Raw genomic sequence first — 22,593 nt, forward strand, 5'->3', positions numbered from 1 at the left:
ATAAACAACAAGATGCACCTTAACACCATCTGTCTATTAGAATACACTTCAAACATCTCTTCATGTAGACTATATAGTGCAGGATGATATGAAAATGTCATGTCACGACTATTGTGGCCAAAATAAATGTGATTAACATTAATATTGCGACAATCAAAGTATGCGTAGACCACAAACCCCCAAAAAAGCACTTTTGTTTTCCACTTACACCCTAGTATCCATATTCTGGGGGGAACATTAGCCAAAAATAGCAGATCTACAAGCTCACAATGATCTACAAGCTTTGAGCTTGTAGATCTGCTATTTTTGGCGAAGAGATTTGTTGTAGACATATGCGGTCCAAATACAGAGCCGACATGTCCAGAGTATGAGGGACAATTTCACGCTAAATTAAAATCTCGGTGACATGATTATTGTGAGCATTTTTTGGGGGGCGATAAACGATTATATCAATTATCATCCCATCCCTAATGTAGACAGCCCTTTGTTGGACCCTGAGCTTTTGATATTAACTTGAACTTTATTGATATTAGATCTACATCTAATGGAAATGACATACATTTAGGGTTGAGTGTCTCGGGGTCAGGGTCAAAGGTCAGTTAGGAATTGGCGGTCACTTCCAGCAACCATCGTATCATATCTTCCTCATCTATCCTCGTCATATTTTTAAGGTTTTCACAAAAGAAGAACAGAAAAATCATTATATGCCTAAGTTATCTATAGTTGATTTAGGCAATCACGAGAAAGAAAACCACATTTTGCTCTACTCTCATACTCTACTCTCCTAACACTGTACTGATGATCAGTGGCGTAACGGAGGGGTAGCAAGTGATGCGGTGCGGGGGGGCCACCAGCAGGGGGGGCCCCGCCTACGCTGATACAAATATTTTTACAGCAAAAAAAAAGAAAAAAGTTGATTTATATTGGTCAAATAGAACCGAATTAGACCCGAATTAGACCGAATTAGACCCGATCTTTTTTGCGCGCGTGCGCGTGCGCGTGCGCGTGCGTGAAACTCCCGCGGGGAGGCCCCGCGATTCTGCGTTACGCCACTGCTGATGATTCACCCTTACTTATTGCCTATGTCCTCAGCCTATCAGAATGCTTGTTACTGTACATTCCAAAATCATATCTGCCTAAGTCATTTTAAGTCAACTCTTTGACTTAGGCAGATATGATTTTGGAATGTAACAAGCATTATAATAGGCTGAGGACATAGGCAATAAGGCACAATGAAACAGCAGTTTCAGAGAGTTTGGCAGAAATCTCGATTTGGCCCAAAAATGACTTAGGCAATTATGCTTACTGTAAGTATATTTACTCAAGTACTGTGCTTAAGTACAATGTCAAGGTACTTTTACTTTACTTGAATATTTTCGTGATACTTTATACTTCAAAGCAGAAACAGGATTGTGTTAAAGGTCAAACCAGACAAGATCTAAATATCTCAATAAAAGAGCAGGGAGACCAAATACCACCACCCAATAGTATAGTAAGTTATATTGTATTAGCATACTCTACCAAACAGGTTGGACAAAATAAAATGTTATTCGCTAACAAAAGTTCCATAATACAGCTTTAATACACAGATCAGCAGGACGTCAATTCAAGACACATATTGTTTGTTTTCATCACTCTTCAAGTTCTCAAGCCTTTTGTGGACAGCTTGAGCTTAATCCAACATTTCAGTCCCTTAAGCCCAATTTAACTTCAGGCAAATTTTATGTCCTGAATATTAATGTTTATTGTTTTTGGTGTTAGTTGAGGAAGTTGCAGTATAGTTAAGCCAGGAGATGAGCCTGAAAAACATAATGAAGTATGAGTACATTTTTGTTTTGTTTTATTGCTGTAGTACAGCCATTGCCATTTTCATTTTTGTATTATTATTTGTATTAATTTCTTCCCCTTATCAATCCAGCTGCACAACAAACCTTTACAGGCAGCAGAGGTGGGTAGGGCTGTGTTTAACATGAGCGACATGAAGCTAGAATATGCAAAAATGTCCACACTACCAGCTGTAAATGTCAGGTATGCATCGCTCACCATCACCACCGACTGCTGGGTAAGTAGGTTCATTTGAGAGCTTTTAATACAGTACATCCCTGGTCGAGAGCGGGTACTGTGATTGGTTTCCTCCTGTGAGGAAGACAGCATGTGGCCAATCACAAGTTAGCAAAACAAAATACATTTGGGGCGCTCAGGTGTTTGAGTGCCTGCCCCTTTGGTTGCCTTGTACGCCAACACCAGGTATTTCATTGGGTGTGGGCGGCAACCGGAAACCAATTAAGGAAAGGGAAAAGAGGGGAGACGTGAACATATTGGGAAGTTGAAGATCAGGCGTGCCGCAGCATTCTGGATAATTTTGAGGGGCTTAAAGTGAGTATGCCAGGAGGCACGTAATAAATGAAGAGTTTCTCTGTGCATGTGAGTTCTCAATACACAGCTGCTGGCTTGGTGCTTGTGATAGCAGGATGCGTCTTTTCATGCGCCGACATGCTTATCTTTTACTTCATGGGGAAAATGGCAAACGTGTTTCCCTCACTGCTTCACCAGGTTAGCTCAGCAAGTGTGTCTTTGATGCCTAAAAAGAAAAACATAAAATTGTTTGTGCATACAGTATATTCGGACAGCATTGGAGATTTATTTCATAACTGTGACTTTGCGTCTTGAACAGTCATAATAAAGCTAATGAATTGAAAACTTCACAAAATGACATTCCAGCAATGAATATAAGCATTTGAATGGCACTACAGATTGCAACGTGAGATTGCTGTCTCTCTTTTTCCACGGTGAGTGGACACTTTGTGTCATGGTGGTAATTAAACGGACGCAGAATATACAGCATCACAGATAGCCACAAATGGGAATTGCCAAAGTGAGTTCTCACTTACTAAATTCATTGCAATTACAGCTATCAAAACATTAATTTCCACTAATCTTACTTTACGGGTGAATTCCAATGCCGCTAATTAAATAGGGAGGGTGAAATGTTTTTGGCCTGGGGATGTAACTAGCAGCGCGTGAATATTAAGATCATCCACAGTATGCATTAACGGTGAACACTATAAACCCAGATCTAACTCTCAAGAGACACAGGAAACAGGGTCACAAAATGCATATTTTCACCAACAACACTGATTATGGAGGCCACAGGCCTCTGATTTCATTGGGGAACCGGTCTGCATGTATATTTAGTTTTTAGGACAACATGAACTGAGCTACGTATCTCGCCTTAATCAATAATCCATTAGCGCTCCCAACGGTCTGTATAAACAGTACTGTAGAGTGATGAACAATCCATCGCCACGAAACATGGCGGTCACCTGTGAAGTCATGCCGTGATATCATGGGATTCTAATGCATCCATAAGCTTGTGTTGTTGTCATGATTGCTTATACCAAGTGAAATGCATCTGCTCATTTCTTCTACATCTAAATGACTCCTTTATCTTTAAAAACCTATTCATGTGAAGGAGTCTCAAGTAGACAAGCCCAGTGCATGAGATACATATCATACGGGCAGATTATGAGGCATGCTATGTTAAATTAGAACTGGAACAAATCAACTAGTAGGAATCTTCTTGGCGCACCATAGGATATTAATTAAGTAATTAACTGAGATAAATTCCAATTTAGTACGTAACTGGGGGGAGATGACATTGAAGTTCATATAGGCCTGGAACACACCCCTGAATCATATTAATATAATTGTTCTAATCTATAGCCTGGCCCTTAAATGAATTGGATTATCAAGTCCAATTAGCCTTAGACCAAGCAGCGTGATGATGAGCTGAAAGGAGGCGGAGAAGGACATACTGTATGAGGAACTTTAAGAGACAAGTCTGAATAAGCCATGTTATGTTAAGTTACAGTGAGTGACTGTTTGCCATTGGTGGGTGTGTCACTAAAATGTAAACTGAGTGTATATGTGTAATCCCCCAGAGAAGCACCAACAATCTCCAACACCTCTTTCACAATGCTTTAGTTATTTCACTGCAAGAGGCTAGACGTCTTTTTTCCACATGGTATACCTTTTGAAATATATAACTTACATAACCAAAGTGAATGGGGCTGTGATCAGGCTGAAACCTTACCCAGATTTGGAGTCATACATCATAGATATGTCATAGACAACTGATGTCACAGGCTGCATGCATGAGGTCTGAGATCGACATTTTAGCTACGCTGTCCCTGTGTGGATCGTGAGAGCCACATCATTTCCTAGTTTATTTTGTTTTCTCCCAAGCATGCGAAGCACCCTCCAACCCACCTTCCCTCATCAGTGTTACATTCCCCTCCCTGTCTGTCATGTATCACTGCCAGCTGGCTAGTGCTAGCCTGTTATTTACCCACCACTAGGTAGTCATGGCCAACTGTAAACATGTAGCATAGCAAAAAGAGGCATTTAAGTCTATATTTAAATTTCATATAGAATAATTAAAACACAAAATTTACAAAATCATAAACTTGTCTCCCACTTGAACTTTTGTAATTGAACTTTATTATAAGAGCAATATCATGCTGTTGCTGAATATCAGCACAGCTGTGATTTGTGTCACTGCCGTGCGAATGCACAGAACAACAGCACTCCCTCTAGTGTGTTTTTTAATTGCAGATTCTTTGTAGTGTTATGGGCCCTATAATTCTCAAATGGCGGCCCTGAAACGGCATCTCCAAATATTACATTTATTAGCTTAACTTTGTGACATTACAAACAGCCAGCTATGGATTGGAAGGAACCGTCAAATTATCAATGCAGATCAAGATAAGACTAAGCACAGGCTTGCTATTAATTCTGTTCTTTTAAATCACTTCAAATGCCCTTTGATGGACTTGCCTGTATTTGAAGTTCAGATGTGCCTCTTTCTATGTAAGGCATTTTAAAGGATTAGTCGGGAATCGGAAAAGTATTTTTCAGTTTTCATTCACAGATCACAGTTACTGTTCTCTCCTCCGCATCATCAGTGCCCATACCCTAGGTGGGGCAGTGGTGTAAAGTAACTAAGTACATTTACTCAAGTACTGTACTTAAGTCCAATTTTGAGGTATTTTCACTTTACTGGAGTATTTTCAATTGTCTATACTTTTACTTCTACTCCACTACAGTACATCTCAGGGGCAAATATAGTACTTTTACTCCACTACAATTATTTGAAAACTTTAGTTTCTAGTTACTTTGCAGATATAACTTTATAAAACATACATTAACCACTTTAGCCCCATTTTATACCTAGGCTATTTGAAAATAGCAGATCTACAAGCTATGCGATGCGATGCGTATTTTCAAACATTTTAGTACTTTTACTTTTGGTACTTTAAGTACATTTTGATACCAATGCTCCGGACTTTTACTTGCAACAGAGTACTTCTACATTGCAGTATTGATACTTTTACTTAAGTAAAACATTTGAGTATTTTTTCGACTACTGCAAAACGGTCGGTGTGTGTGTGGTCCCTCCTCTCACTTGTTGAACACAAAAATAAAAATGAAATATTGGCTCGGTTCTGAGATCGCTATGAACTAAGGCAGGAGTAGGCAACCTGTATTATCAAAAGAGCCATCTAAAAATCTCTCTGGAGCCGCAAAATATGTTTGCTTTATTTGTTTATTTGTGCTTTTTCTGGTCTTTCAATATTACTTTTTATTGTTTGCTAATTTCTCAAAGCAGATACAGTAGCCTAGCAGCTTTGGTGGTGAAAGCAAACAAACATGTCCTCCAAGCATTAATACATTCTTTATTTTCCTTCAATAATTTGTTTCTTATTTTTATCTGGTGTATAGGTGACACTTTTGTATTTACAAAAGGAGAATGTAATAACTTTATGCCTACTACAATAATACATTATTATTAAAATGTAAAATAAACAAACAAGAAAACTTCTTATTCCTTTAGAGCAGCAGGTTGCCTACTCCTGAACTAATAAGGGGAGTTTGACCTTACTCAAGTATAGACTGAACTGGGAAAAACAGCCTTTTGTTTTAGTGTCCCAACCACTTGGAATGACCTACAAGCTTAAGGTGGAAGCTTTTGTTTTGTTTTATCATTGATGTGAATATTGATGTGAAAATGAAATTGTACCTGTGATTTATCTCGACGACACTGCAAATGAGGGCAACCTCAATGTCCTTTCGAGAATAAACTAGAAAAAGTGCTCCTCGGAGCACAGGTCTCCGCCAGGTCAGGTAGGTTATTGTGGCCTCCTGTTGACGCTATAATAGGCCAATGTGAAAAGGGTGCCATTTCTTCTTAGGCCTTGCACGGCAATCAGACACTGCATTCATGATTTGAGGCATTTTGTTCAAAAAAATTGTTTTGCTAAATTAGACCTGCTGGTGGCGCTATAACAGGCAAATATTAAAAGGGTAGCATTTGTTCCTCAACATAGTGTGAATGTGCGTACAAAGTCTGACCACAATCGGACGCTGCGTTCATGATTTGCGGCATTTTGTTCAAAACGGGCCACTCCTGCAAACTTTAGATGTGAATTTTAGCCAATCGGGATGGAATATGAAAAATTAAACAGATCCGTCTTGATCACATGACTATAGAGATGATGTGTACCGATTTGCGTGAAATATGTTTTACATAAGTTGGCCTCCTGGTGGCGCTATAAAAGGCAGATGTGAAAAATGCAGGGCAAAGGTTTTTCCTTGACCTCTAGGGAGTGCGCATACAAAGTTTTACGCAGATTGGTGCAGTTATAGGTAAAAACACGAATCGGGCTGTTATAGCGCCACCATGAGGCTGATTAGAAAAATCTCAAGTGGTATTTCTTCCTCGGCATAGTGGGAATGTGCGTGCAAAGTTTCACGGAAATTACATGCTGTGTTCATAATTTGAGGCATTTTGTTCAAAACGGAGTAGTCCTCCAAACTTTGGAAGACATTTTTAGCCAATCAGGATGGAATATTAACAATCTGAAAGACCCGTTATGTTTAATGACTATAGAGATACTGTGTACCGATTTGCGTGATGTTTGGACAGAATCTGTAGGAGTACTGTGAAAAAATGTGTTTAGCAAAAAGCGGCCTCCTGGTGGCGCTATAACAGGGCCATGTGAAAAAATTGGGCCAGAGGTTCTGAATTGGCATCCAGGGAGTGTGTGTGCGCAGTTTCGCTGCGATCAAGCCAACGGTGCGGGAGATTAGCTGTCCACAGACGGACAGACGGACGCTCATAGCGCGGCTTGTATATCTGCTATTTTTGAATAGCCAAATAAATCTAAGGTGACACAGATGCGTTCCAGGTCTTATGGGTTAATAACAGCTTGTGGCTAAATATTAACTACACTGGCTCATTTGTCCGTTTCCTGAAAAGTAACAGTTTTGGACATACAGGTTTCTGCCTCACAGCGACATAATATATAAACTTGTGATGGTAAAAGGGGTTTCTAGTGATGAACTTACTAGGGCCACTCTGTACAAACCCAACACACTGGAGATGCCAATAGAATGTGACGAGGAAGCGGCACCCACAATGCCGAGCACCGGAGGAGACCCGACGCAGCTCTCGTCCAATCGAAACTGCTCCTCTCTCCCACTGATCAGCGACAACGTTGCACGGAATCCGACTCCCAGCACGATGCAGGTGTCATAGATACTGTATCCCAGAGTCACATTGGGCACAAGGGGCAAGTCTTAGGTATTTACAATGAGGCCAACCCGGATGCTTATGACTGGCCAGGGTGAGGCGCTGTTTTACCCTGCGCCGACTGCTGGTGTCAGAAAGAATTTATTTTAACGCAAGCGGATGGGTTTTTGACCAACTTTCAGACTCGATTTTCTTACCTTTTTGAACATTTTCATAAATACTATATGCTTCCAGTCGCTAGTTTAAAGTCTCCTTTCAATCATCATGATATGCGTTTTGGTAAATTATGGTCCCATTTATTCTAAAATTGATGATAAAGTAGTGTACTGTTGGAGAGGCGTGGCTTCATCGCAATGATTTTGATTGACAACCTACACGAGAAGGTGGGCGTGTCATTCAGTCAGTCGAAGCAGGTGCGTGTAGATCAGCTGAAAGAAACTCCGATTTGTTTTAGAATTTCATCTTATGTTTGCATATTTTGACTTATGAATAACTTTAACCCTTTCACAGCTTGTGTATTCTATGTATCACGTTAATTTTACGGTGATTTTGGACGGCGAAAATGACGTGTTCGGCTGTTGGATGCACTCATAGATCCAACTGTGGTTTTTCATTTTTCCGGTAAGTAGATTTATATTATATTTGTTTTGGTGATAGCTTGTTTGTTGATTGCCATTTTTTTGGAATATGATCCAAATATGCGTGCACAAACATATGCACTATGCATAGTGTTGTTGCAGCCACTATGAAATCTCGTTTCGCCGGGAGTAGCCCTGAAACATGACTGTCAATAACAATATCGCCGCTTGCCGTGTGAAAGGAAAGAACCTTTAATATATGGCTGATATATACTTTACAAATCAGTGTCGCTTGCCTTGAAAAGTTTGTAAGACAAATTGAACATCGTGTTGCTAGCTTGTCAATCAGTTTGTCCACGGATATTATCAACACGGCCGGGGGTCATTCATCGGTCATCATTGATTGATTGATTGATTGATGTAGTTTATTTAGTAAGACATGAGAATAGTACATGACAGTACATAACAGTACATGGAAGTACAAATTCACAATACTAGGTCTACAAAACTGGAACTCTCATTAAGCACGCAGCTTGTTTAAGATGACAACCCCATGCACACAAATCATGATGACAAGAGGCAGACAGATATACACATTACTATACAGAATGTCATACAATCAGCTTTCAGGTTACTGGTATGAAGAGAGAAAATATATATATATAAATGCAAAAGAGGAAAATGAAGGGGGGGGGGGTAAGGGGGGATGACTTGGCTTGTATCGTCTTTCAGGCCAGGGTTCTCAAACATTTATGTCTCAGGGCACATGTGCATAATGTTTTCATCCACGGTACCCCTGAATTACATTGTTACTTTGTAGCACCTTACATTTATGTCATATTACGATACGTAAATATGTAAATATTTACCCCTATAATACAATATGTAACGAGGAAAATATCTGTTTCCATTATGATGAAAGATTGTAAATAACTATATACTTGACTTTTAATCACGTGAACCCCAGTATCCCTATTCTAGGGTGAAAATTTGCCAAAAATAGCAGATCTACAAGCTTGCAAGCTTGTAGATCTGCTATTTTTTGTTGTAGATTGAAAAAGAACGCACGAAGTACAGTGCCAGCAATACGTATAGAGGGTCTAACTGGTTGAGAAACCCTGGTCTATTGTGGTTTATGTAAACATGACCGTCGAGTGCATTTATTTCGTGCAATCAATTCTCAAAATGCTGTTTGTAGAAGTAGCCTACATCCACACAGAATCCATGCACAGAATGCACATGTGACGAAGCTATAAAGAAGAAACATATTTAATATTCGATGCTATTACGATTTTCACCGTGAATATACAGTCTATGGAATAAAGTCATCCACCCGGTATGAATGATCACTTTTGCGTCCCTTTTAAAATAAATTACATGGTGTTGTAGGAGGTTATGTGTCCATAATACATACATACATACTGTACGTACAGTACAAGCTTAGGACACATTGCACCCGTGGCGAGTGTGTCTAATTGTGGCTTAATGTGACACATTTTAATAATGGCCCAAAGTGCTCATATTATTTAATGTACATTGTCCCTTTTTATAAATGAACAATTTTAATTCCAGATACAAAATGTGTGATACTTTGTCGGTATTAACTTTTAATATTCACATCATTCCTTTTGCACAACAGTTAATGTGTGTGTGTGTGTGTCTGTCTGTCTAACAGATTTCCCCAAGAAGTTGGTGATGCAGAGAGGCGGAGGGTATGGTTGGTGAAGATGAGGAGAGCCAAATGGAAGCCTACAAAGTGCTCACGCCTGTGCAGTGCTCACTTTGAGGATGATCAGTTCCTCCCAGATGTGAAGGTAAAACAATGTCCTTGAATTCATCATAGTGATCATCAAAAGTGCAGTCTGTTTTAACTACTGATAATCAGTTTGATTTTAAGACAGTTATTCGAGGATCTGCTCACAGCATGGCAAAGAACATGACATTACATAAAATTCCCCAGAAAGTATCATCATGATTGTCAGATGTACAGAGGACAGGAAATCCACTTTTCCAGTGTTCTGTCTCTCATTCAGATGCTGCTCTGGGTGTGTCTATGGAATTAAAATGTCTTGCACATATCCTCTCAGAGTATCTCAGGGATGGCAGTGACATCCAACGACAGTGTCACAAAATATATGCTCAGGCCAAAATGCTTTTAAGGACATTTTCTACGTGTTCTGCAAATGTAAAATGTGCACTGTTTAGAGCATATGTCACCCCCCTGCCATCCATGGTCCTCTTACAGAGTGAAAAGCATGCAAAGGCTCAGTGTATACATACAACGATGCCATGAGGTTACTTCTTTGTGTTCCTAGGTGGCATAGTGCCAGTCTGTTGTTTACTTCTGTAATCTGTTGGTGTACCCACTTGTGAGGCACTGTTAATGCAAATGATGTACACTTTTATGCAGCGCCCGGAAGTGTCTAACAACAGCATCATAGTGGCACTGAGAAACCCTATAAAGAGCTGTTACTATTAGGTACACACTGTAGGACTTATAATAGTAGGGGAGTTTCGAGGCTCCGTGAGCACCCCAAAAACACATCTCTTAAACCTGTTTTTTTAGGACCCTAAAGGTGTCTAGTTATGATTTCTGCTTGTTGCCCATGTCAACTAATGTCCCATGGGGTTTATTTTTAACCCTTTCTGACACCTACCCCCAACCCAAACCATAACATGGAGATAACAGAGAATACCATAACTCTTGAAGTAAACAACATACAGCAACAAATGAACACATTTTTCTATATCATTTTGACCCAAGGAATTCCTTAAAGTGGTTTTTTATTAAGATTCAAACACATATTGACTCTATTTCAGGGCAGAAACAGCCAAAAACTAGCAGAAAATGTTGAAATCATAATGATCACGTCTATATTTCTCTTTGTATTAAACGTTTACCGTGTATTCTTTTTTACCATATGTTTTTTAGGACCTTTTATGGTGTCTAGTTAAGATTCATTCTTGTTGCCCAGGTCAAATAATGTCCCATGGGGTTTATTTTAACCCTTTCTGACACCTATTCCCAATCAAACCATAAAATGGAGATAACAGAAAATACCATAACTCTTGAAATAAACAACCTACAGAGACAAATTAATACATTTTTCGATATCATTTGGACCCAAGGAATTCATTGAAGTGGTTAATATTAAGATTCAAGCACATTTTGACTATATTTCAGGACAGAAACAGCAAAAAAAAATGAAATTTATATTTCTCTTTGTACTACATTTTAAGGTGTATTCTTTTCTACCATATGTCTTTTAGGACCCTAAAGGTGTCTAGTTAAGTTTTAATCTTGTTGCCCTGGTCAAATAAGGTCCCATGGGGTTTATTTTAACCCTTTGTTGTACCTATTCCCAACCCGAACCATACAATGGAGACAATAGAAAAACTCTTGAAGTAAACATACAGACAAATTAACACATTTCTATATATAATTTTGACCCAAGGAATTCATTAAAGTGGTTACTATTAACATTCAAGCAGGTCTTGACTCTATTTCAGGACAGAAACTGCAAGAAACTAACAGAAAATGTTCAAATCACATCTATGTTAATCCTTGTATTAAATACTTAAGGTGTATTCTACTTTACTCCATGTTTTTAGGACCCTTATGGTGTCTAGTTAAGATTTCTTCTTGTTGCCCAGGTCAACTAATGTAACATGGGGTTCATTTGGTGACCATTTTAAATCGATGTCCACAGGAGTGGCGTTTTCATATCTGAACCAGACAACGTACAAAGACAAATAAACCCACTTTTTCATAGAATGTTTACACCAGGAATCTAATGATATAGAAACATTTATTAATCTGTCTCTGTAGGTTGTTTACTTCAAGAGTTATGGTATTTTCTTTTATCTCCATTTTATGGTTGATTGGGAATAGGTGTCAGAAAGGGTTAAAATAAACCCCATGGGACATTATTTGACCTGGGCAACAAGAATGAATCTTAACTAGACACCATAAAGGTCCTAAAAAACATATGGTAAAAAAGAATACACTGTAAACGTTTAGTACAAAGAGAAATATAGACGTGATCATTATGATTTCAACATTTTCTGCTAGTTTTTGGCTGTTTCTGCCCTGAAATAGAGTCAATATGTGTTTGAATCTTAATAAAAACTACTTTAATGAATTCCTTGGGTCAAAATGATATAGAAAAATGTGTTCATTTGTTGCTGTATGTTGTTTACTTCAAGAGTTATGGTATTCTATGTTATCTCCATGTTATGATTTGGGGGTGGGGGTAGGTGTCAGAAAGGGTTAAAAATAAACCCCATGGGACATTAGTTGACATGGGCAACAAGCAGAAATCATAACTAGACACCTTTTAGGCTTCTAAAAAAACAGGTTTAAGAGATGTGTTTTTGGGTGCTCACGGAGCCTCGAAACTCCCCTACTATAAGTGGTCGTGGAGTCATCTGATCGTCAGGCATTTCTTTTTGAAATGTTGTTTATTTCTTTTCCCCATGCTGTATGTCTCTTATGTCATCGTATGTTACCTTCTGTCTGAAATAAGGATTATTATATACAGATAATTGTACATCTGCTAAATACACAGCACATTTTGTATCTATAGCTTCTGATGAAAGTTGCTGTATGCCTTTTTTTTTTGTTTTAAAGTAAAACAATTGAGTATAGGATACGCACTCTTAACAAGTCTGTATTTAAATAACTACAAACACCATATATTGTAAAGGTAAATTAAATCACATGATATGCATCACAATCTACCGCCTCTTTTTCTGTATTTTCTATTTAGGGCACTAAGGGTAGGAAACTGAAGCACGATGCTGTGCCTACCATCTTCAATTTTCCAGAACATCTGAAGTGGAAGAAGATTGCTACCAGAACCAGGCGGTCCAAGGCAGTAAGTATGGCTGTTGAGGTAAGTGGCAATCCGTCTACCAGTACCCTGCCTCAGTTTCATGAGGCATCAGGACCTGTTGCACCTCTGTGCGTTGATAGTGAAGCTGTTACCGACAATGGAGATAGTGGTGTTGATCCTAACAATGCCATTGTGATGCAACACACTGATGAGACCATGGTTGTTGACAGTGTGTATCATGAGGACATTGAGATGATTGATGTTGAGGAGGTTGTAATTGCTAATCAAACTGAGTGTAGAGCTGATCAACAAACAATTGAGCATGATCATGGGTATTTCAAAGATATTTCAAAGTTACCACAATCGCACATCCCTATTTCGGAGTCTCCTAGAACACTAAGACGTAATCAGGGTAAACTAAGGGGTACGCTTGTTATGCTTCGCAAAAAGCTTAGGTTGAAGAATCAGCAGACAAGGAGATTGAAATCTAAAGTAATGTCCTTGAAAACAATGACAAAGAGTCTTCAGAAAAGGTTGCTGATCTCAAATGAATGTGCGGCTCTGCTGGATTCTCTAAGTGATGTTCCTAAAAAAATTGTAGTTAGAATGCAACAGAAGAAGTCAGCAGCATTTTGTGAGGAACTAAAACAGTTTGCGACTACATTACACTTTTACTCTGCGAAGGCATATGATTTCGTGAGAAAGGAGTTCCTAAAAGCTTTGCCACACCCTCAAACAATTCGCGATTGGTACAGCAGTGTCAAGGCAGATCCAGGATTTACCTATGCATCCTTCACAGCTCTGAAAAGTCATGTAGCTAAGAAAAGGGAAGAGGGTAAGGATACCATCTGCTCACTGATGATGGATGAAATGTACATTCACAAGCAAATTGAGTTTGGTGGAGATCAAATTCATGGCTATGTCGACCTTGGTACTGGTGAAATAGACAACACAGTAGCCATGCAAGCACTGGTCCTCATGTTTGTATCAGTCAACGAGTCATGGAAAATCCCCATTGCATATTTCCTCATCAGCAGCATGACTGGACAAGATCGGGCCAACATTGTCAGAGAGAGCCTTATTCGCCTTCACAAAATCGGTGTTCAGGTTGTGTCACTGACATGTGATGGACCGTCGTCAAACTTTTCCATGATCCAACATCTTGGTGCCAAAATTAACATCACAAACATGACACCTCACTTTGATTTTCCAGTGGAAATAAATACAGATGATGCACCTGAAGGCCCCCCTGCTCTCCCACATGAAGATGAAGGTCTCCCTGCTACCCCCAAAAAGGTGCATGTCCTGTTGGATCCATGTCACATGTTAAAATTACTGCGAAATGCATTTTCTACAGCTGAAGTGATGCAAACAGAAGATGGCCAGCAGATCAAATGGGAGTACATTAAACAGTTAAACACACTTCAAGAAAAGGAAGGTCTGCGGCTTGGAAACAATCTGAGATTGGCACACATCCAGTGGCGACAACAAAAGATGAAGGTCAACCTAGCAGCCCAGCTGTTCAGCAACAGTGTGGCACATGCCCTAGACTACTGTGACAAAAACCTCAAATATCCCCAGTTCAGTGGATGCACGGCTACAGTAGAGTTTATAAAAACAATTGATGCAGCTTTTGACGTCCTTAATAGCCGCAATCCAATTGGTAAAGGAACTAAAGCACCTATGAAGCCGTCAACAATTCATCGTGCCAGGGATATTCTACAGAAAGCAGAGTCATGTCTCCGTGGGCTCAAGATTAAAGACAAGAAAAACAATTGGGTCTACATGCATACCACTCCGAGGAAGACTCCCATTTTGGGCTTCATCGCATGTTGTAAAAGTGTCCTCAACATTTATGAAGACCTTGTGGAGAGACCAAGTGCACCAAGCAGATACCTTCTGACATACAAGTTGAGTCAGGATCATCTGGAGCTGTTCTTCTCTGCTATCAGAGCACGTGGGGGTTTTAACAACAACCCCAATGCAAGACAGTTCCGTGCGGCCTACAAGCGACTCCTTGTAAGGCACCAGGTGAAGACGGGCACAGGCAACTGTCTTCTTCTTGACAACACGGACATCCTGGATTCAACACCTGCAAATGTCAACATTGCACGCCGAATAGATGTGGAGCCTGTGGAAGTGGTTTTCCCCGAAGAAGACGACATTCCTAACATCCCCGATGAGATGAACCTCTCAGCATTCAAGCAGGACGCCATCAAGTACATCTCAGGCTTCATTGTGAAAAAGATTAAGGAGAAGATCACCTGTATGCCTTGTTCACAGGCGCTGACAAAGGAATTGGACCCCACACCTTCTTTTCTTAAATTAAAGAGCAGAGGTGGCCTACAAAATCCATCAGGCGGTATTTTAGCAGTTAGCCAGGCCACCGAGAAGTACTTTCAGAGAATGCTGAATCTTAATGGGGGGAAGGTTCCACAAGGACGGGGAACAACTGCATCAATTGTGAAAGAAGTCCTTGAAGATAGTTTGGGGAAAAACCTTTTCCCGGAATTAAACGGCCACATGTTTGATATGTGTGTAGAAGCAAACCATGTACACGTTCTGGTCAAGATGGCATCTGCCTTGTTCTGCAAAATCAGGTTGAATCATTTGGCAAGAAGGAAGACCGAACAACTTAAAGAAGGCAAGCTTGTACGCAAGCGACTCACCAAATTAGTTCATTTTTATGGTGATTAATGAGAGTGCAATGTGCTGTACAATTTCATGTACTGTGTCAACTTTTTGTCACGTTAATTTATATTTGTATATACATTTTGCATGTTCTGTTGTTTGTCTTTTGTGACCATGTCAAATGCCACATTTTTGTCACCTATGTTAATTTATATTTGTATATATATGTCGCATGTTCTGTTGTGTGTCTTTCGTGACCATGTCAAGTGCCACATTTTTGTCACGTATGTTAATTTATATTTGTATATATATGTTGCATGTCCTGTTGTGTGTCCTTTGTACATTTGCACTCTCATTTTTGACTGGCCAGAAATCACAATATTCATGGACACACAAATCAAACCCTGGTTTCCTATGTAGAAATATTTCTTAGAGCCAGCAAAAAAGTGGCCTGAGTATTAATTATTTCAACATGAAAGCCAAACGTTGCCCACCCATCTGACTTTCCCATTAATTGTACACTCAGCTGTTGAATTTGTTTTTTGACTAAAATCAAACCCTGGTTTCATGGTTTCCTATGTTGAAAGATTTCTTAGAGCTAGCAAAAAAGTGGCCTGAGTATAAATTTTCAACATGAAAGCCAAACATTGCCCGCCCATCTCAAGTTCCCATTCATTCCAGTATCAGCTGTTGAATTTGTTTGAGGCCAATCTTGTAAAATGTTGACCCTTCACTGCATGCCTCAGTATTTGATTATTTACTTGCCCTCAACGAAATAGTTCAATATTTCTTGGAGTCTGCAACAAAGAGACACAAGTAGGTATTGAACAATATGTAGCATTTGAAGTAATGCCACCTCCATATGTGAAACGTTATGAATGTATTGTACATAGTTCCCATGTAGCTCATATTTTTATATGGACCAAATGAAATACAGTTACACCTCCATATGTGAAACGTTATGAATGTATTGTACATAGTTCCCATGTAGCTCATATTTGGATATGGACCAAATGAAATACAGTTACACCTCCATATGTGAAACGTTATGAATGTATTGTACATAGTTCCCATGTAGCTCATATTTGGATATGGACCAAATGAAATACAGTTACACCTCCATATGTGAAACGTTATGAATGTATTGTACATAGTTCCCATGTAGCTCATATTTGGATATGGACCAAATGAAATACAGTTAGAAAAATGCAATAAAAGTATTTTTTTCCCTCAAACTGCACTTTTAATATTGCCAAGTGGTTCTTTCATGCATTTGTGTAGTGGTGTGTTTGTGTTGTTGTGTTTTATTTGTTTAATTCCATGATGCATTTAATATTCCATTTTATGTATTACTCGACTTGTGTTTGTTTTTTTCGTCATATTTTCGAGTTTATTTAATTTATTTGTGTGTATGTGTGGTGTTTTGGGTTCTTTTTAAGTGAAGCTGCTTGAAATCTACCCCTATGTCTGCCAGATACTCGCAATTACCAATACATAATACACCTGTAGTAGAGATTCACCTGTTTTTTCTAGACTCACCTGTCTGTCTAGTCTCTCTCCTTTCGCTCTTCTCTTCCTCCACATCTCTCTATCTAGGAATCAACACGAGGCACTTGAGATGACACACACATTTGACATCCCACAACCCTGACTCTCATCTATTAGTACATTTTGATGGTGATTCATGAAAGTGCAATGTGCTGCAAGTGTACAAAGTCATGTACTGTGTCAACATTATTTTTCTCACGTTCATTTATATTTGTATATACATGTCGCATGTTCTGTTGTGTCTTTTGGCGATGTGCCACATTTTCGTCACGTATGTTAATTTGTATTTGTATATAAATGTCGCATGTCCTGTTGTGTTGTCTTTTGCACATTTGCACCCTCATAAATTGATATGCGTGTATGTGTGCTCTTAGGGGTAGATTCAAGCAGCTTCATTACAGCCTCCCAGACAATCCGTTTGCAATTGTCACTATACCTGTTGTAGAGACTTCTTTTAACCAGTCTGTCTAGTCTTTCTCTCTACTTTCGCTCTCCATCCCCTTCCTCTACATCTCCAGTCTGTCTAGTCTTTCTCTCTTTTCGCTCTCCATCCCCTTCCTCTACATCTCTCTCTAGTAATTCACAGGAGTGCAGTAAGGACTTGCGATGACATCAACCACACTTGTGCTCAACGGCCGCCAGGAAGTTCTGAGACTACATCCCACCACCCAGTCTCGTCGTTGCAGGGTTAGTCATCTCTACTATTTGCTCATTCGATTCCTGTGTGAAATCTTCACAAAAAGCTATTGTTGAATTAAACATAACTGTTAATGCTGTTACTCTGTTGTATGTTAGTGCTTCTTGCACTTGAGAATCATCGTGAGAACCTTCCATCAGCGCAGAATAGGTTTTTAAGATAAGTCATACACACATACAGTAATCTCTATTTGTAAATGTTAATTGAGAAATTATTTTTAAATTCTGAACAATACACAATGCATTTTGGTCTTGTAGGAGTATGTTTACTAAACCTTGTATTTTTCTATTCCTTCTATTCTCTCTTTCTCTCTGTCTCTCTCTCACCTTTTCTATCTTTCTCACAGATGTTCCAATGATTGTCGGGTGCCATTATTGAAGGGAGAAGCAAGCGGAGACTGGACGTCAATCATCTCTTCATCTTGGGACAAAGGCTGTTTCTTACATCACTCATCATTACTCTGTAATATGTAGAAGACTGGCATCCAGAACTCAACACCCACATTTCCAATGATTCATTGGTGGCTGTTAATGACGTCACTGCTGTTGTGTACCGTTTGAATATAGTGCACTACACGGCCATTAAGTAAACACCCAAATTTGTTCAATGTCGTGTTTTTTTCTTTTTACCTTACTGCACACCACAATTTGACTTTATTGTAGCCTTCCTTTTAGCCTTTAAGTTAAGTTGAGGCCTATATATTGTCAAACTTACACATTGTACATAAGTGATTCTCAAACATTTTACTTTCATGAACCCCCAAATTTGACATGCATTAGGCCACAGACCGCCTGCTGAAATCCATATTGTAAATTTAACTTTGATAGTGTACAAATGGATACAGAATTGATCTGTAGGGGTACAGTTTCAGATTATGTCACTTGATTATTCAGGTGTTGGTTGAACTGTAACTGAACCTCTTGGCCCGTTCTGCATACAATTATGTATATCGTTGCTGTCGGGTAGAAACCCTGTCCAACTGATCCATTGTAGTTGTTATTTAGTCACAAGCAATTTTTTTTATCATTTTCATTGATTCGTCATCTATTGAACCCACATACACACCAAACAACATTCAGTTTCTCTTAGTTTCAACAGTAAATAAACAGATCTACAAGCTATATAAGGTTTCTGCCAGACAGCGACGCTTAGGCTGTGTTATAGCCACATCACTGTGATAAGGATGTTTGCATTAACCCATTAAGACCTAAGGCTGATTGTACGTACAAATGTCTTCTAAATGCTCTGTTCTCCGAAAAACTGATGTTGCTGTATCATTGGTACTCAAACTGTTCCATGTCAAAGACACCCAAAATTAGATGTATTTGGCTGTTGGACCACCATCTCAAAACATTTTGTTCCATAGACCCCCAGAAGCCATCTATCTATAGATTGATCGATCGATTCATCTAACCAGATTTTCAATCTAGTCTGGGTAGATGAAGCTAACCAGATTTTAGATGATCGATTCATCTAACCAGATTTGATACTTTGTGCTATTCAAAAATAGCATCTACAGCGTCACTTAGTGCCAATCGATCGATTGATCGCACGGCACAAAGTGACGCTGTAGTTGCTATTTTACAATACAAAGTATAAAATCTGGTTAGATGCTTTCCCACTTTTAATGGATTAAAAAACAGGTGTGCCATTGAGTGCATAGGGAGTGATACAGCCATAGTTATTTTTATATATGTTGCACCTTATTTTGTCTGTTAAAGATGGAGGTCTGGTATTCTAGTTTTTTCAGGCTCATTTCTTACTCCAGTTGTTATGTTAGTGAGGGTCCATTGTGTGGCTGACCCCGAGTTCATCTTTGTCAGACCTCCTGAATCTTTCTATTTTTTTATAAATGAAAGCAATTTTGTTTTAATAAATGTATTTTGCTTTAAAACTAATCATTGATTATAGTATCATCTTTACATATTGCTTGTCTTGTTTAAAAAGTCCAGGTACCATTATTCATGAGTCCTTGAGTGTGTGACAGTTAACTTAGCTTGGGAGGAAAAAAATATACAAATATATTCATGTCTAAAGTTTCTGGTTTTACTCTTAAGTTCAAGGCAGGAACTAAGGGACCCGAAAGAGTATTTGAATGTACATTTGCTATGGTTAAAACCTCAAAATAAGTGATGCTGTTGGTAGAATCAGAATAATATTTATTTACAAAAGCCACATTGTCCACAGAAGTTCTGGTCTAATGCACAGGTAGGTCCATGAGGAAGCAAAAGTCAGGCGGTGGTCGTGGTAGTGGAGTTCCTGGAGGGAGAGACACTACCCTCCACTAAAGCACCCTTGCACCCCACCTTGCACCCCACCCGCTGACACCTTGTCTGGAGTCCAGAGACCATGGGGTGGTAAGACTGGGGTGGTATACATGGCATTGGGAGTGGGTGTAGGGGACAAGGAAGAGCAGCTGGGAAGAGTGAACAGTGTTATGGACACAAATGCTGACAAAAAATATCTAATTACAGTATATTAACAAAAACACATCATCACATACGGCATGACACTGTGAACTATGTTCAGTGCTACAAATAAATCCATTAAAACTCACCTTCAACAGCAGAAAACTATCAGACTTGAACTGTTTACTGTTGCTGAAGTTGGGCTTTAATGGACTCAGCAAAACTGTTCAAAAATATATCATTTCCCCTATTGGTGAAATGAACTCCATCACGCAGAAATAGCCCAGGAGTGTCAAACTTTATGTGAGGGTGATCTACAAAGCTGCCACTTAAACAATGAACATATGTAGCCATAACACTGTTCACAAACCGGCGACCCTTGTTGATCTTCCCCGGATTGGCACCAGCCTTCCATTTGCATCTCTGGGTGATGGCAGAGAAGAGGATCTTCATCTGTGGGTGTTGAAGATGGAGCTGGTGCAGGTCCTCCTTCATCACTGCGACTAGCTTGGCACTTGAGATGTCTCCAAGGTCATTACCGCCGCAGTGGATCAGGAGGACATCCGGTGCTGCTCTCCCTTGTAGGGCCTGGTTAAGGAAAGGGAGGAGGTTTTTCCACCGCAAACCACCCCAGCCAAACCAATGGATGTAGCTGATGGCATCCACGCCAAGGTTGTTCCCCATGGTCTCTGTAGCTCTCTGCTCGCCACGCCGGACATAGCTGTCCCCAATCACCCACAGTGACACCATGGCTGTTGAGAAACATAAAAAGAGTTGGTTACACACATTTTAATAAAGTCAAGGCGATAGCACATTTCATATGACAGGGGTAGACTCAATGTACTTAAAATGAAATAAAAACCAGACTGGGCCAACGTGAAATATGGCAATAATGATAACAAAAATAATAAATTAATACATCAGAACCAATACAAGACATTATTAAATAGTTTATAAGAACAGTAAAAAGAGGAATAAATAGAAACGTTAGGCTGTAATAATAAATTAATCTAGAAGCATAGTTTAAACCTTAGCTGTAATGTTATGGTATTAGCATGCTTTTAAAAGAAAACACTGTAGTAGCAGACCGTAGTTCATGTGGTGGATAATTTCATAGTAGGACCTTAATGTATGTATTGTATCATTATAGGTTTAATGCAGCCACAAGAAACCTAACTATTAATGTTTGGAAAATAGCAGATCTACTAGCTCACAATGGTGTTCTATTTTCAAATAGCCAAAGTTTAAATAGGGCTGAAGTGGTTAATGTATGTTTTGTAATAATAATTCAAATCTAGAAAGTAACTAGTAGGCTAAGTAAAGTTTTCAAATTATTGTAGTGGAGTAAAAAAATACAATATTTGCATGAGAGTGGAATCGAAGTAAAAGTATTGGGGTGAAAAAATGGAAATAAGTATAGTAAAATAGACCTCCAAATTATAATACAGTACTTGAGTAAATGTACTAGTTACTTTCCACCACTGAAAAATAGATGCAGATAGCATTTATTATAGCATCTAGGCTGCTAGTTTTAAATAGGAGACATTATCTGACGATAAAGGGGAAGCAGCTAAGATATTCATTGACAATAATACGTTCAATAAAATTAATTATATTACTTTAAAATAGTGAAGAGATGCCTGATAGGAGTGATGTGTTTCAAAGTTATTGTTACTCTTTCTTATATGTAATATTTGTTCATTGTGGTGCATGCATGCAATTAGCAACTAGGATTTACACAGGCCAAGTATAAATACACATTTTACCTCGAGTTGAAAGATGACGTTTAGCGTTGAATAAAAAGTTGTTTTTCCTCTGACGCAGACAGTTTATGAGTGGGCGTCTACAAGGCTCTGTTGGGCGTGCAGTGTTCCACATTGACCCGCCCCCGCTTGACCCGCCCCCGCTTTGTGACGCTTTGGTCACATGTCTGGTCTGAACCAATAGCGTATGACATCCGACAGTGTTTACTGTATAAATTAAAGCCACACAGCCGAAGAATTGGCTTCATTTTCGGTCTGTAGAAAGCAGGGGAGTGGCTTTGTCCATTCTTTTTATACAGTCTATGATTGGGCAGCAGGCTGGGGTTTCTGTTGATCTCGTTGATGGCAAAAGCCATGGTCTGGGCCCATCTGAAACCTGAGGTTAAAAAACTAACACACAAAATATGCCACTGTAACCTTGAATATTTACCTTGGGGAAATATCAATCAACAAAACTTGATTTAATAAAGCACATTTAAAAACTACCGTAGCTGCACAACTTATAAAGAACAAACAGAGCCAGGCAATAAGGGCAAACAGAA

The sequence above is a fragment of the Gymnoscopelus braueri genome (genome assembly GCF_963280865.1).
Source record: "Gymnoscopelus braueri genome assembly, chromosome: 5".
Classification (NCBI taxonomy): Eukaryota; Metazoa; Chordata; class Actinopteri; order Myctophiformes; family Myctophidae; genus Gymnoscopelus; species Gymnoscopelus braueri.